Source organism: Phyllobates terribilis, unplaced genomic scaffold (genome assembly GCF_046119375.1).
Source record: "Phyllobates terribilis strain yellow unplaced genomic scaffold, ASM4611937v1 Scaffold_7__3_contigs__length_470593459, whole genome shotgun sequence".
NCBI lineage: Eukaryota > Metazoa > Chordata > Amphibia > Anura > Dendrobatidae > Phyllobates > Phyllobates terribilis.
In genome coordinates this window covers 460785911-460803839 of record NW_027362767.1, presented here as the reverse complement: position 1 = coordinate 460803839, position 17929 = coordinate 460785911, and positions in this window count along the sequence as shown.

The following is a 17929-nucleotide window of genomic DNA, read 5'->3' as shown; positions in this document are numbered from 1 at the left end:
ATCAGTAATGTAATGCATGTACACAGTGACTGCACCAGCAGAATAGTGAGTGCAGCTCTGGAGTATAATACAGGATGTAACTCAGGATCACTAATGTAATGTATGTACACAGTGACTGCACCAGCAGAATAGTGAGTGCAGCTCTGGAGTATAATACAGGATGTAACTCAGGTTCAGTAATGTAATGTATGTACACAGTGACTGCACCAGCAGAATAGTGAGTGCAGCTCTGGAGTATAATACAGTATGTAACTCAGGATCAGTAATGTAATGTATGTACACAGTGACTGCACAAGCAGAATATTGAGTGCAGCTTTGGAGTATAATACAGGATGTAACTCAGGATCAGTAATGTAATGTATGTACACAGTGACTGCACCAGCAGAATAGTGAGTGCAGCTCTGGAGTATAATACAGGATGTAGCTCAGGATCAGTAATGTAATGTATGTACACAGTGACTGCACCAGCAGAATAGTGATTTCAGCTCTGGGGTATAATCCAGGATGTAGCTCAGGATCAGTACAGGATCAGTAATGTAATGTCTTTGCACGCTGGCTCTTGATGACGGTCTTATATAAAGAATGTATATCTCAGATGGCTTCTGTAACGTTTGGTAATATGGGGTGCCCTAGGACCAGGGTAAAACAGGTAAAGTCTTTCTGCAATGAAATAGATTAGTAATCACAACTTCTCTCATTTTTACCTTCTCTAAAAGAAACTCATTTTAACACGATTTTCGTTACAGCGGAGCTAATTAATTATGAATCATCTTAATATTCCATATCGCTGGATGGAGAGGCTCTATTTTAAGTGTTGCATGTGTTGGATTGTTCTGTGCAGCTTCAAAGAAAGTTGTCATCAGGTCTCAGATCTTATATAAAATATCTATATATAATACATCTATGCACCTATATACTGTATCTCCATGCATAGTACTCAGTGTTCTCTTGTGGAGACCAATACTTGACCGTTATTGAAAAATTGCTCCTCGTCAGCCGTCCTCAGGATGCAGAGCGACATTGAAGACGAGGGCTCACGTCTCCGCAAATATCCAATGAGCCCGGGCTGAAAGAGAACTCGACAGCCGTCGGCCGCAAAGTCCATTGGAGTAGAGTCTTCCTTTTACAGCTGATGGGAAGATGGGAAACCCATCCAAATTGCTCCACACCCTGCTTATACTGGCAAAAAAAAACAGATACTTAAATATTGGCTAGACCCCAACACTCCCCCCATTGCAGAATTCACAGCTCAAATTAAACATTTTATGCGAGTGGAGCAACAAGACGCCCTTAGTAATAAGGAAACGCACATTTCTTCCGAAATGGAAGCAGTTTATTGTGAACTGTTACTCATTAAATGAAAAAATGAAAATGGTGAAAGCCTTCACTTCTACAGCTTGGTACATATTGGAGGATCTTAAAAGTAGCCTGAGACCACTATGCTTAAATTAAGGAAGGGGGGGAAGAAAAAGTAGGGCTGAGAAATCATTAGGAAAGGGTTTATAGTATGAGTATAGAAGGATTACTTCATCACAATGACTTCAATAAGTTAGAATATCACTTAGATTTTATGTCAGCTTAGTTGATGTAAGTTATAAAGTTATATGATTCTTAATCCTTGTATTGTTTGTATTACCAGTCAATCCTATGAGCGATGTCATTATATACCCAGTCGGGTATCTGATTATCGTCTTCAATCTGGTTTGTTCTTATGTTTTATGGAAATACCAATAAAAATTATATATATAAAGAAAAAGAGTAACACCATCTTTCCTTGTGGCAAAACCAGGGTTAGACAAGTCTTTGCAACAAGGACCCTGACAAGTTGCTGAAGTAGACAGAGAAGGGTCATTGTCCCTATAAAATGAGCTTCCTACTGGCTATTAGATTGCATGGTGAATGGTTGACGTACGGAGATGCTGGATAACTTATCATCAGATCATTCAGAAGACTGGGGTTAGGGTTCGTTCTTACCACTTTAAGGGGCAAATAAGCATAGTCAGTAGACGAGAGCAGAGCAGGACCCCGAATGACAGATTAATTACCTGCCCATAGACGGTGCATTTAACCTATATCGCATTCCACGGGCTGGTGTCTGAACAGTCAGGTCTGGGCCCTGTTCTGCCCCCATCTACTGTAGCTTTCCCTGGGCAGGTGTCTGAACAGTCAGGTCTGGGCCCTGCTCTGCCCTCGTCCACTGTAGCTTTCCCCGGGCTGGTGTCTGAACAGTCAGGTCTGGGCCCTGCTCTGCCCCCATCTATTGTAGCTTTCCCCGGGCAGGTGTCTGAACAGTCAGGTCTGAGTCGTGCTCTGTCCCCGTCCACTGTAGCTTTCCCTGGGCAGGAGTCTGAACAGTCAGGTCTGGGCCCTGCTCTGCCCCCATCTATTGTATCTTTCCCCGGGCTGGTGTCTGAACAGTCAGGTCTGGGCCCTGCTCTGCCCCCGTCCACTGTAGCTTTCCCCGGGCTGGTGTCTGAACAGTCAGATCTGTTCCTGCTCTGCCCCCATCTACTGTAGCTTTCCCCAGGCAGGTGTCTGAACAGTCAGGTCTGGGCCCTGCTCTGCCCCCATCTATTGTAGCTTTCCCCGGGCTGGTGTCTGAACAGTCAGGTCTGTTCCTGCTCTGCCCCTGTCTATTGTAGCTTTCCCTGGGCTGGTGTCTGAACAGTCAGTGTGGCACCCCAGGGGTCTGGTTTCCACAGTAATGCAATGTTATGTCTGAGAGCAGGTGGGAGGTCTCTTGGTCAGGAATCCTATGCATGCCACACCTCCTGCCCAGTCCTGGGAGGGGAAGAACTTCCCCTATATAAACCTGGGGCTGAGGCAGGGTGAGAGAGTTCAGAGGGAGAGTTCAGCCAGGAGGGCTGACAGGGAGCTGTGGCTCCGGCTGGGCCCAGCTCCTGGGCCATGCCAGAAGTAGAGACAGAGAAGAGAAGCAGCTATGGGAAGAAACAACAGGAGCTCTGTGGGAGCAGTGTTACAAGGAGTCAGGGGCTGGCAGCTGCAGAGCTCGCCCTGACTGAGAAGATTTCTTACCGGACCCGGAGTCCGAGGCTGTGGGGACTAACTCCTACCCAGCAGCAGAATCCGTCAGGCAGGGGATTTCAGGTCCTCTGGCCAAGAAACCCGAAGGCACGGTCACACCATGGGACCAGCACCGCCGTCGTGGAGCGGAAGCTACTAGAAGGCCCCGAGTCACCGGCCATACGGGTGAGCACCACACGGTACACTCAGGGACGTGGGCTACTTATACCCGCCTCTAGCAAGGTAGCCAAAAGAGTACAGTTAGTTTGGGAGGCCTACAACTCCGCCTGGCCAGGGGAGATCCCATCTGCTCAAGGACTGACCAGGCCCCAATCGCTAGCCAGTACTCCGGGAGGGTCTATCTTTGTCACCAGTAAAGACCCTGAACTACACCGTACCGTCTCCGAGTGGTTCCTGCTACCCCCATCATCCACGTCGGCTGCCCTGAGGCCATACCCCTCCCGTTGGGGGTTATACTATCACGCTGCACAATCCTACCACCGGCCTCAGCGGTCTGCCCTGCAGCAGCAGCTCCTTAGCTGTACTCAACGGGTGGCGTAGTCGTCCAACATCTACCGCTGATACAGCGCCACTTAGTCTGACTCCCTGGGCACGGACCGGGTCACCGCCACGAGACTACAACCCTCAACAGATCCGGCTCCGGGTAAGCTCCCGTGCGCGCGATGCCGCGCGACGCAGCAGGCCCAGGGACGCGTCAACTTTTGGCGTAGTCGGCAGGATCTCGTGCCCGCAACCACCGGGTACTGCGTGCCTGAAAAAGACTGTTCAAACTTACCAGTGGTGAAGATTCCCGCCATCAGGCGCCATCTTCTGTCTTCTTCCCGCCATCCGCGAAGTTTTCCCGCCATCCGGCGCCATCTTCTGCCTTCTTCCCGCCATCCGTGGAGTTTTCCCGACGTTGGACGCCATCTTGAAGACGCCGCGCGGGAAGAAGAGGGGCGTGGACTCCGAAAGCGCGCGAGAACTGAAGCCCCGCCTCACGTCCGGACGTTGCGTAAGGTCCTGGAAGGAGCCCAGCAGACGCCGACGTCACAGGAGCGCGACGGAAGGTCCTCAACCCTGACGATCCACTGCGGAGCCGCGGCCTACGGAAGAGGATCATCGCAAGGTAGGCCACGGTCCACTAGGGGGGAGAAGGATGTCGGATACGGAGGAGAGCTTCACCGCTTCAACCCCCGCCAGCGCCACCGCTGTTGCGGTCATGCCTTTCACCATGCCCTATATCCCGGGGGCAGCCTGGCTACCCCAGTACTCAGGGGAGTCACATACCCTGCATGACTTTAGAGAAAAGCTGGATAGCCTCTTCCAGGTGTACCCCCTCACAGAGGAGCAAAAAGTGAGCATCCTGGTGGCCCAATTAACCGGAGCAGCCCAAAGGGAGGTAAAGTCCTGGCCACCTGGGGGGAGGACTGTCGCAGAGATACTAACCCAGCTAACCGAGGAGGAGCTGCAGTACTACCAATACGAGGAAAGCCAAGAGGACCCGGACGGGTCTGAGGACTACCCTCAGGAGGGAGCACAAAGAGGACATAGCTACTGAAGGGAAGTAGCGTGAATAAAGAGCTGTAAATAGTTACCCGTAAGGGTAGAAGGACTGCTGCTAATTAAAATATGGTCCCCGTTGGGATTAGTGAATTGTTCCCCATGTGCCCCTATCTTAAACCAGGCTGAGGACTGTGAGCAGCCATTCCTTATCCCCACTGGCCGAGGACTGAGAGCGGCCATATCCTGTAAATAATTATGTGTTTCTAGTAATTTATGGGAGTCTTTGGTGGATTTACCGGGAATCCTTTGTACATGGTTGGAGCGTAACCCAGGAATGGACTAAAGACTGTTAAGGACTCGGGGCAGGACAGACCCCTACCTGGTTACGTCTCCCTGTTTTGGTGAAATGGACACCTTACTTTTCTTCAAAGACTGCACCCGGTTGCGGACACGCCGTAACCATCTTTATGTGTTTTTCTTATTGTATTATTATTGTTTATACCTTGTTATGTTTTTCTAAAAATATGTTTAGTCCCGGAGTACTAAATTTCACTAGGGGGGAATGTGGCACCCCAGGGGTTTGGTTTCCACAGTAATGCAATGTTATGTCTGAGAGCAGGTGGGAGGTCTCTTGGTCAGGAATCCTATGCATGCCACACCTCCTGCCCAGTCCTGGGAGGGGAAGAACTTCCCCTATATAAACCTGGGGCTGAGGCAGGGTGAGAGAGTTCAGAGGGAGAGTTCAGCCAGGAGGGCTGACAGGGAGCTGTGGCTCCGGCTGGGCCCAGCTCCTGGGCCATGCCAGAAGTAGAGACAGAGAAGAGAAGCAGCTATGGGAAGAAACAACAGGAGCTCTGTGGGAGCAGTGTTACAAGGAGTCAGGGGCTGGCAGCTGCAGAGCTCGCCTTGACTGAGAAGATTTCTTACCGGACCCGGAGTCCGAGGCTGTGGGGACTAACTCCTACCCAGCAGCAGAATCCGTCAGGCAGGGGATTTCAGGTCCTCTGGCCAAGAAACCCGAAGGCACGGTCACACCATGGGACCAGCACCGCCGTCGTGGAGCGGAAGCTACTAGAAGGCCCCGAGTCACCGGCCATACGGGTGAGCACCACACGGTACACTCAGGGACGTGGGCTACTTATACCCGCCTCTAGCAAGGTAGCCAAAAGAGTACAGTTAGTTTGGGAGGCCTACAACTCCGCCTGGCCAGGGGAGATCCCATCTGCTCAAGGACTGACCAGGCCCCAATCGCTAGCCAGTACTCCGGGAGGGTCTATCTTTGTCACCAGTAAAGACCCTGAACTACACCGTACCGTCTCCGAGTGGTTCCTGCTACCCCCATCATCCACGTCGGCTGCCCTGAGGCCATACCCCTCCCGTTGGGGGTTATACTATCACGCTGCACAATCCTACCACCGGCCTCAGCGGTCTGCCCTGCAGCAGCAGCTCCTTAGCTGTACTCAACGGGTGGCGTAGTCGTCCAACATCTACCGCTGATACAGCGCCACTTAGTCTGACTCCCTGGGCACGGACCGGGTCACCGCCACGAGACTACAACCCTCAACAGATCCGGCTCCGGGTAAGCTCCCGTGCGCGCGATGCTGCGCGACGCAGCAGGCCCAGGGGCGCGTCATCAGGTCTGGGCCCTGCTCTGCCCCCATCTATTGTAGCTTTCCCTGGGCTGGTGTCTGAACAGCCTGGTTTGGGACCTGCTCTGCTCCCGTCTACTGTAGCTTTCCCCCGGCAAGTGTCTGAACAGTCAGGTCTGAGCCCTGCTCTGCCCCCATCTATTGTAGCTTTCCCTGGGCTGGTGTCTGAACAGTCAGGTCTGTTCCTGCTCTGCCCCCATCTATTGTAGCTTTCCCCGGGCTGGTGTCTGAAGAGTCAGGTCTGTTCTAGTGTTGAGCCACCCCCTTAGTGTTCGAGTTCGGTTCGGTTCGTCGAACACCCGTGTGTTCGCCGAACTGTTCGTCGAACTGTTCGTCGAACACCTTCGAACACCGTTAAAACCAATGGCAGGCAAACAAAAACACATAGAAACACATAGAAAACACCTTCAAAGGTGTCCAAAAGCTGACAAACTGCTCAGAAGACACAACTAACACATGGAAAAGTGACAAGTACATATAGTCATGCGAAAAGAAAAGAGGTGGAGGAGTAAAAGGAGGGGGAGACACAGATATAGGCATGTCATGCCCTTCTAAAATCCAAAAAGTGAGAAGCCGAGACGGCCAGTCCGCTCCTGCCCGTGCCACCTCCGTGTCGCCGGATTTGTGCCAGAGCCGCGGTGAACCCTGACGGCCAGCCCCCCTCTCCCAATACTGGTGCCTGTCCGCTGGTGGGTCGAGAGAGCCCCCCTGTGGTGGAGGCAGCTCTAAGCTTTTTAATTTAAATTGTCCCTCTAATTTGAATGAATACACTTTAAATCCATTTACAAGGATCTATTGGAGGGCAAGTCTCATGCCAGCAGCCGCGTAATTCCAGCTCCAGTAGCGTCCACTAAAGCTGCTGCAGTTAAAAAGCTTTTATAAGGATCGAGCTCGGCTGTCCACCGCAAGGCATCCTAGTGCCAGTCCCAGCCCCTATGCCTTGGGGTGCCTCCTGATGCTCTTCACTAAGTATCCCGTGGTCCCGAAGCATTTCCTTTGAAAAAATTAAGTGTCCAAACTACAGGTGGTGTAGCTTGCTTAACAGCCGGGATAATCCGCTGACTAGCAGACACTGCTACTAGTTACAAAGTATTTCCTGGGCTAGATGCAGTTAAAAATTTGTAAGTAGATACTCTCGTTGGATGCTGAGAAAGCATTCCATAGAGTCTCCTGGCACGCCATATATGATTCTCTTAAAAAGCTTGGGGTAGGGGTCTAGGGGACCCTTTTATAGCCAAAATCACGGCCCTGTATCACAATACGTCACCTAGGCTGAAGATAAATGGAACTGTAGCACCGAGGGCTCGGTTGCTACAGACGTATTGCACCTCACCCAGAGGTGTGATATCTCACTCTCAGATAAGGATGGAGTGTGGATCAGGACCCGACACCTGCATGCATTACACCACATTGCCGTGGGGCAGGGCGACCAATATGCCCCTGAGATGGGCACGACAGTCCCTGTCCCTGGCTGGAGTGGGGGGAGGGAACACTGAGGAAGGGGAACCCTGCAGTGCAGGAGCAGGGAGGAAGCAGTTCCTGGGTGCATTGAGAAGGGAGTATAAAAGGTGGGCACCATCTTAGTTCAGTGCAGAGAAGTCTGAGCAGAAGTGGCAGGGAGCAGGGGCTCTGCATGAGCTCTGCTCCGGAGGCGGGCCTAGTAACAGAGGCCCAGGCCTGCAAGAGGGAGAAGGAAGGAAGAGGAGCGGAGAAGGCTCCAGGAACGAGGAATGAAGGGATCCCAGGGGTGCGGACGGGCGAGTCGCCACCGCACGCCCGAATCCACCTGCGTGGAGGGGTCAGGCCAAAGGGGGAGACCGGTCCCCGAACTAGTGGAGGCAGGAAACGACCCTCAGCTAGAAACCGGAGGCTCTGACATTTTATGTGGCGCAGCCCCTTGCTCCACCCGCTAGGAAGGCACCACATAGGGTCAGGGAAACTGGCGCCAAGTTTACCAAGAGGAGGCCCGAGGCAGCCGGACAGAAGTGTTGGTAAGAAAGGCCAGACAAAGGACACACAAAGGGGGTCCTGTGAAGCGCTCCAAAGTTATCTGGGAGTTGTCTGAGCCCCTCACCTGGTGAGCACAGTACGACGTGGGCAGCCGTTACCTGCAGACGTGGTCTGGATAATAAGAACTGTGAGTAAAGGCCCTGAACTGCATCACTGACTCCGTGTCGTTACTGCTGCTGCCCTGCACCATCACCCCCATCCTCCGCATACACTGCCCTGAGGCTATACTCCTCCCGTGGGGAGTTATGCTACGCTCTGCTGCACCCACAACACCAGCCTTAGCGGTCTGCCCTGTAGCGGCGGTTCACTCTGACCGCAATCCACGGGTGGCGTAGTCGGACATTTAAACATCAAAACCACATAAATAGTTCCGCCACTGGTTTGACCGCCCTGAGCCACGGAACCGGATCGCCGCCACGAAGACTACAACCACCAGCATTCACCAAAAAGTGTCCGGCTCCGGGTGTCCCAAGGCCCAGGGGGTGCGTCAGAACATTTTCATCACCTTTCACAATCACCAATGGGACAAGGCAGGGATGTCCTCTGTCCCCTCTCTTATACATCCTAGTGACGGAGCACCTGCTCTCATCAATTCGCCATAACCCCAATATTAGGTGGATTGAGGTGGGAGGCACCGAGTACAAGTGCTCTCTATTTGCTGATGATGTCCTAGTATATATCACTCAATCACATATATCCATCCCTGCTGTTATGGCTGAAATAGATCACTTTGTTACATGGTCAAATTTTAAAATCAATGCAGCGAAGTCTGAGGCCCTCGATGTCTCCCTCCCTAAATCCATATAGGATTCCATCCAGTCCAACTTTCCCTTTGCCTGGCCCTCACAGGGTATCAAATACTTAGGAATTCCTATTCATAGAGACCTCTCCCATCTATGTTATCTTAATTTTGGGCCCTTTATTGAACAATTCCATACAGACCACGGTTGGCAAGTTAGAACTGTAAGATTCACTACGTGAACCACTGGTGTTTTTTGGAAAAGCACATGTACACCGCGTTCCAAATTATTATGCAAAAAGTGTTTAGGAGTGATAAGGGAAGAATTTGTTTGTTTGTCAGTTAAACTCATTGATGGTGATGTGTGTCAGGGCTCTTTATATCACTGTAAGCAATTGCAGACACCTGTGCTAATTAGTTTGGCAGGTGTGTCCAATGAAAGGCAAGACTACTTAAGAAGGCTCTCTCACATTATTAAGCAGCCTACATTTTCTGCCAAAATGGGAAAGAAAAAGGATGTGTCGGCTGCTGAGAAGCAACAAATTGTGGAGTGTTTAGGTCAAGGCATGACTACAATCAACATTGTGCGATGATCAGGATGAAGTGTCTTGGCAATCAAGAAGTATGTAGCTGATTCACAGTACACACGTGTGCGTGCTGATAAGGGCAAATTGAGGACTCTTTCCTACAGGCAATTACATCAGGTTGAAAGAGCAGCGGCAAAAAAGCCTTGTCATAGCAGCAGACAAGTTTTTGAAGCTGCTTGTGCCTCCAACGTCCCCCGAACAACAAGATGCAGGGTCCTTCAGAGGTTTGCAGCTGTGAATACGCCATCCTGTCGACCTCCTCTATCCACTTCACACAAGCAGAAACGGCTCCAGTGGGCCAAACATTACATGAAGACTGATTTCAAAACTGTTTTGTTCACGGATGAGTGCCGTGCAGCGCTCGATGGTCCAGATGAATGGAGTGGAGGATGGCTGGTTGATGGACACCCCACGCAAACACGGCTACAGCGCCAACAAGGAGGAGGTGGAGTAATGTTTTGGGCTGCAATCATGGGGAGAGAGATTGTCGGCCCCTTTAGGATCCCTGAAGGCGCTAAAGATGAACTCCATAATGTATGTGGATTTTCTCAAACAGCACTTCCTGCCATGGTTCAAGAAGAAGAACCGTGTATTTCACAGCAAGATCATTTTTCTGCATGATAATGCACCATCTCATACTGCACATAACACATCTGCATCTCTGGCTGATATGGGCATAAAAGGGGACAAACTTATGGTGTGACCCCCATGCTCCCCTGACCTCTACCCCATTCAGAACCTTTGGAGCATCATTAAAAGGAGTGTCTATGATGGCGGGAGGCAGTTCACATCTAAGCAACAGCTCTGGGAGGGTATTCTGTCCTCATGCAAAACAATTGAAGCAGAAACCATCCAAAACCTGACAAATTCAATGGACGAGAGAGTTCAGAAGCTCCTTTCGAACAAGGGGTCCTATGTGAAAATGTAACATCACCTAGAATAAAGTTTTGAGTTGAAAACTGTTTGATTTCAGTTTCTAACAACCTGCTAATGCTTATAATTTCAAAAATGACCATTTTTTTGGTCTTTATTAAAATGAAAAGGTTGATCGAAAAGTTTGGGGGATCTAAGAGTGTGGCAACCCAGTAGTCATAATTACTTCGAATTCTGACAATATGAGGGTCATGCTGCAGGTAGTGCAGCAAGAAGGCACTTATGTGTCTTGCGCATCTCGGAGCCCCAAAATTATTTTCCGGGCTAGATGCAGCTAAAAATTATTTTTAATTTTAAATCTGGTGAAGCTTATTATAGATGGCCTAATAGGATCAGTGCTGCACACTGCTACAAAGCCCAAATTATTTTCCAGTCAAGATACAGATAAACATGATTAGTAATTTTAAATCTGGTGGAGCTTATTATAGATGGCCTAATAGAATCAGTGCTGCACACTGCTACAAAGCCCAAATTATTTTCCAGTCAAGATACAGATAAACATGATTAGTAATTTGAAAGCTTAAAACGGTTGGTAGGGTGATTTTAACCAATCATCAAGCTTTTACTCTCCCCAGGATGACACAGGGGTAGAAAAGTCGTTTCGGATCCATGATTTGTTCATCTTTATGAACGTGAGTCTGTCTACATTATCAGTGGAGAGCCGCGTGCGCTTATCTGTCAGCACACCACCAGCAGCGCTGAACACACGTTCAGACAGAACGCTGGCTGCGGGGCATGACAAGATCTCCAAGGCGTAAGTGGCTAGCTCCGGCCATTTATCCAGATTGGAAGCCCAAAAAGAGCAAGGGTCCAGTGACACAGTCGTGGCTTCAATGTTTACTTGGAGATACTCCTGTACCATCGTCTCTAGGCGTTGACTATGTGTCAGACTTCTTGTCTCCTGTGGCCTTGCAAAGGATGGGCTAAAAAAGTGGTGAAATGATTCCGCAAAATTGATTTTACCAGCAGATACTGTGGTTCTGTTACGGTTTGAGTGCTGAACACTTGACGGTCCCACGGTTGGCAAGTTGGAACTGTGAGATTCACTACGTGCACCACTGGTATTTTGTGGAAAAGCACATGTAAGATTCTGCAACAGTCTCTGCTGATACTCCTGCATGCGTGCATCCCTTTCTATGGCAGGAATAATTTCTGCAAATTTACTTTTGTACCGGGGATCTAACAGTGTGGCAACCCAGTAGTCAGGATTATTTCTAATTCTCACAATTCGAGGGTCATGTTGCAGGTAGTGCAGCAAGAAGGCACTCATGTGTGTTGCGCATCCAGGAGCACCAAGTCCCTGTTGTGTTGGTGGCGAGGTAACAATCATGCTTCCTTCCTCTGTCCTCTCCCCCCAACCTCGCACAACAGAAATGTGATCAAGGTCTCCCTCATCTGATGAGTCTTCCATCAGTTCGTCCTCCACTTCTTCCTGGGCTCCTGCACCTTCCTCACTAGTTTGGCTGCTACCATGCGCCCTGGTAAAATCATCTCCCCCACCCTCACATGCCTGCCGCCCTGGTGCTGCCGACCGTCTGGACCTTGCAGATGTTAGCCCTTCCGCATACAACTCCTCCTCCTCTACTTCCTCCACCTCCTCTTGTGCCACCACCTGACTCCGAATTCTGTTTAACATGTGCTCCAGCATGTAAATCACCGGAATAGTCATGCTGATAATGGCATCGTCAGCACTAAACATCTTCGTCGCCATTTCAAAACTGTGCAGAAGGGTGCATAGGTCCCTGATCTGAGACCACTCCTCCACCGTGATTTGCCCCACCTCTGAATCTCGTTGGCCCAGGCTATACGTCAGAACGTATTGCACCAGGGCTTGTCGGTGCTGCCACAGTCGCTGCAACATGTGCAGAGTTGAATTCCACCGGGTAGGCACATCGCATTTTAGCCGGTGAAGTGGCAGGCCCAACGACTTCTGTAGAGATGTAAGTCGCTGAGCTGCGGGATGCGAACGGCGGAAGTGAGCACACAGCGACCGTGCCCTCTGCAGAAGGCCATCTAGTCTGGGATAGTGGGCTAAAAATTGCTGGACAACCAGGTTCAACACGTGAGCCATACAAGGCACGTGTGTGACATTGCCCCGGCAAAGGGCCGCACCCAGGTTTGCAGCATTGTCGCACACGGCCTTCCCTGGTTTCAGGTCCAGTGGAGACAACCATTCATGAAATTGGTTCTCCAGAGCTGACCACAACTCCTCAGCTGTGTGACTCACATTTCCCAGACATTTCAATGTAAAAACCGCCTGATGACGTTGAGCCCTACTGCCAGCATAGTAAGGAGGTGTGCAGGATCCCTTCTGCGCAGTTAGAAAGCTTGTGGCATGACCAGACAGGCTTTGGGTGCAGGTGGAAGACCGAGAGGAGGTTGAGGAGGCAGAAGCAGTGGAGGAAAAATGACATAAAGAGGATTGACGCACAACTCGTGGGGACGGCAAGACTTGGACAGCAGCCCCTTGTCCTGCTGTCACCATAGTTACCCAGTGCCCAGTCAGCGACATGTAACGCCCCTGTCCATGCCTACTCGTCCAAGTGTCTGTGGTGAAATGCACCCTGTCACACACAGAGTTTCTCAAAGAAGCGGTGATGTTGTGTGCGACATGCTGGTGGAGCGCAGGCACACCTTTCTTTGAGAAGTAGTGCCGACTGGGCATCTGGTACTGGAGCACTGCGACGGACATAAGGTCTCGAAAATCCTCTGTGTCCACCAGGCGGAAAGGCAGCATTTCTGTAGCCAAGAGCTTGCAGATGGTGAAATTCAACCTCTTAGCTTTCTCATGGCTAGGAGGAAATGGTCTTTTACTTGTCCACATCTGAGGGACCGAGGGCTGGCTATTGTGCTTAGACGGGGTTGATAAGGGTGTCCCCGGCAAACTGCCGGTCTGTGAGGAAGATGCAGGCGGACATGTTAGGTTGCCTTGATCCAAAGGTGGTGCTATCGATGTCGGACAGCGCTCAAGACCAGCTGGTGTTACCACCTCCAAAGAAAATGATGACCTGCCAATCACGCTGGCTGTTGCGGGTAAAGAGGTGGCAGGTCTGCGCCCCAAAACAGGTGTGACTGCTGTCCCCCCAGTCACAGAGGATGAAGAGGCCGCGGATGCACAAGATATGGCAGACGGTGGTTGGCCCGGCCTGCTAGACCGCATTGTAGCACACTGAGCTTCCCACTGCAACTTATGCTTCATGTCCATGTGCCGGTTCATGCATGAAGTACTCAAACTATGTATTTTTTGGCCTCTACTTAGCTTTTGCTGACAAATGTTACAGATAACACGAGTTGGGTCATCTTTATCGATCTGAAAAAATGCCCAGGCTATGCAAGGCTTAGCACCCATGCGACCTGAAGAGCCACCACGACTTGTGGTGAGAGGCAGAGTTGTGTTTGAGGATGCAGTTGTTGACGTGCTTCCAGTACTACGTCTCTGTCCAGGAAGGCGCAACCTGACCTCGTCGTCACTAGCATCTTCCTCCACCTCCTCTGCTGACCTCATCTCTTGGCTGACTGTGGGTTGACAGTAAGTGGGATCTCCGACCTCATCATCATCACCCTGTGCGTTATCACACCCGTCGTCCTCAGAGCCAACCTGTTCCTGCCCTGACAAAAAACTAAAGTTGTCGCTCCAATCAGGTATTTGAGTCTTATCATCGTCTTCCTCATTGTCTCCACCAACAGGAGTTACAGTTTGGGAATGAGGGTCTACATTATGGTCAGAACCTTCTGCGTCTGGTCCTGGATCCGACTCATAAAGATTCTGGGCATCAGTGCAGATCATTTCCTCGTCTGGATTCACAGAAGCGCTGGAGTCGACCTCTGATTCCCAGGCTATAGTATGAGTAAACAGCTCTGCAGACTCAACCATCTGTTCTACCTCATACTCAGACGGGCAGCTGGAGATTTGGGAGCTGTAAGGAAGCAAGTGCGATTTGGGTGACACCTTTGAGGACTGGAGTATTTGTGATGTTGAAGTTGATGTGGAGGAGAGCCCACTTAAAGGAGCACTTGATATCCGTTGAAGCACCTGCTGTTTTTGTGCCTCATCTGGAATTTGTAGCGATTGGCGTGGCCGTAAGAAAGGGATCTTATCACATTGTCCGCTAAAAGAAGTAGACATTTTAGTTTGGCTGGAAGATGGTCTTTCTTCTGCACCTACCCCACGGACACAACCTTTTTTCCCCTTCCCAACACGCCTATTCCCCTTTCCACCAGCAGCAGGCCTTTTTCCACTCATTTTGGTGGTTAACTAATTCACAACTCTGGAGTTGTTTGCACAAAAAAACAATGGATGGTAACCGAGCAGAGCTGAGTGGCCAAACTGTGGTATTAGGCCAAAACTATTGGCTGGGTTAGATGCAGAAAAAAATTATTTTTAATTTGCAACCTGATGGAGGTCAGTATAGATGGACTAATAGACCAAGTCCCACACACCGCTAGAAGCCCAAATATTTTTTCAGAGCTAGATGCAGAAAAAAATTATTTTTAATTTGCAACCTGCTGGAGGTCAGTATAGATGGACTAATAGAATGATGCTATGCCCAAAAGATTTTACTTCACTAGGTGCAGTAAAAAAATTGGTATTCTATACACAGGTGGTATATCTTGCAACACAGATAGGCTACTCCACTGACTAACACACTCTGCAATAGGCCAAAAAGGATTAGCTTTGCTAGATTCAGCCAAATGCTGTGAAAAAAACTTGCACAGCACTGGCACAGACCTGCCTGGCAAAAACTGATAGGAACTGATGTAACCTAGTCCTGAAAAGGACTCCAATTACAATTAGTCTTTACTCCCACAATCTATCTATTTAAGAGCACAGACCTGCCTGATAAAAGTCGTAGGAAATGCTGTAACCTAGTCCTTAAAAGGACTGCAATCACAACTATTCCCTACTCCCAAGCTATCTGTAGATTTGTGCGAAAATTGGCTTGAAATTAACAAGGTATAGCGCACACAGCAACAGCGGTGCCGTCTAACACGCAGCTGCAGCAGTGAGAAAATGGTGGCGACGGGGAAAATGGCTTGGTCTTATAGGGCAAGGACATGTGACATACACTGCCAATCACACATGCCCTTGCTTGTGTGAAAAAAAGCACTTCGCTCCGTGTGTGCGCTGCTGATAGGCTGACAGATTGCACCTCCCCACTGCAAATGCGGGAAAGAGAAAAAAAAATGGAGATCTTCATTGTTCCTGCAGAGATCCATCCCCTGCCCCTCCCCCCACCCCGCTGTACACTCAAACTGCGTATTAACATTAATTTTCATCATTACTGAGAAAAAATCCAGTTATGATTTTGGTGCACGAACAGTTATCGAACATAACCTCGAACAGCCGAATTTTTCTCAAATTGTTCGTGTTCGCCGACCGGCTCGAACACCACCCAAAACAGCTCGAATTTGAGATTGGCGAACAGTTCGAGTAGAACAACGCTCATCTCTAGTCTGTTCCTGCTCTGCTCCTGTCTACTGTAGCTTTCCCCAGGCAGGAGTCTGAACAGTCAGGTCTGGGTCCTGTTCTGCCACCGTCTATTGTAGCTTTCCCTGGGCTGGTGTCTGAACAGTCAGGTCTGTTCCTGCTCTGCCCCTGTCTATTGTAGCTTTCCACGGGCTGGTGTCTGAACAGTCAGGTCTGAGCCCTGCTCTGCCCCTGTCTATTGTAGCTTTCCCCAGGCTGGTGTCTGAACAGTCAGGTTTGGGACCTGCTCTGCTCCCGTCTACTGTAGCTTTCCCTGGGCTGGTGTCTGAACAGTCAGGTCTTTTCCTGCTATGCCCCCGTCCACTGTAGCTTTCCCTGGGCTGGTGTCTGAACAGTCAGGTCTGGGCCTTGCTCTGCCCCCATCTATTGTAGCTTTCCCTGGGCTGGTGTCTGAACAGTCAGGTCTGGGCCTTGCTCTGCCCCCATCTATTGTAGCTTTCCCTGGGCTGGTGTCTGAACAGTCAGGTCTGAGTCGTGCTCTGCCCCCATCTATTGTAGCTTCCCCGGGCAGGTGTCTGAACAGTCAGGTCTGGGCCCTGCTCTGCCCCCGTCTATTGTAGCTTTCCCTGGGCAGGTGTCTGAACAATCAGGTCTGGGCCCTGCTCTGCCCCCATCCACTGTAGCTTTCCCTGGGCAGGTGTCTGAACAGTCAGGTCTGAGCCCTGCTCTGCCCCCATCTATTGTAGCTTTCCCTGGGCTGGTGTCTGAACAGTCAGGTTTGGGACCTGCTCTGCTCCCGTCTACTGTAGCTTTCCCCAGGCAGGGGGCTGAACAGTCAGGTCTGGGTCCTGTTCTGCCACCGTCTATTGTAGCTTTCCCTGGGCTGGTGTCTGAACAGTCAGATATGTTCCTGCTCTGCCCCTGTCTATTGTAGCTTTCCCTGGGCAGGTGTCTGAACAGTCAGGTCTGAGCCCTGCTCTGCCCCCATCTACTGTAGCTTTTCCCGGGCTGGTGTCTGAACAGTCAGGTCTGAGCCCTGCTCTGCCCCCATCTATTGTAGCTTTCCCGGGGTTGGTGTCTGAACAGCCAGGTTTGGGACCTGCTCTGCTCCCGTCTACTGTAGCTTTCCCTGGGCTGGTGTCTGAACAGTCAGGTCTTTTCCTGCTCTGCCCCGTCCACTGTAGCTTTCCCTGGGCTGGTGTCTGAACAGTCAGGTCTGGGCCCTGCTCTGCCCCTATCTATTGTAGCTTTCTCCGGGCTGGTGTCTCAACAGTCAGGTCTGAGTCGTGCTCTGCCCCCGGTCCACTGTAGCTTTCCCTAGGCTGGTGTCTGAACAGTCAGGTCTGAGTCGTGCTCTGCCCCTGTCTACTGTAGCTTTCCCCAGGCAGGTGTCTGAACAGTCAGGTCTGAGTAGTGCTCTGCCCCTGTTTACTGTAGCTTTCCCCAGGCAGGTGTCTGAACAGTCAGGTCTTGCTCCTGCTCTGCCCCTGTCTACTGTAGCTTTCCCTGGGCAGGTGTCTGAACAGTCAGGTCTGGGCCCTGCTCTGCCTCCATCTATCGTAGCTTTCCCTGGGCAGGTGTCTGAACAGTCAGGTCTGAGTCGTGCTCTGCCCCCGTCCACTGTAGCTTTCCCCAGGCAGGTGTCTGAACAGTCAGGTCTGGGTCCTGCTCTGCCCCCATCTATTGTAGCTTTCCCTGGGCAGGTGTCTGAACAGTCAGGTCTGTTCCTGCTCTGCCCCCATCTATTGTAGCTTTCCCCGGGCTGGTGTCTGAACAGCCTGGTTTGGGACCTGCTCTGCTCCCGTCTACTGTAGCTTTCCCCCGGCAGGTGTCTGAACAGTCAGGTCTGAGCCCTGCTCTGCCCCCATCTATTGTAGCTTTCCCCGGGCTGGTGTCTGAACAGCCAGATCTGGGACCTGCTCTGCTCCTGTCTACTGTAGCTTTCCCCAGGCAGGAGTCTGAACAGTCAGGTCTGGGTCCTGTTCTGCCACCGTCTATTGTAGCTTTCCCTGGGCTGGTCTCTGAACAGCCAGGTTTGGGACGTGCTCTGCTC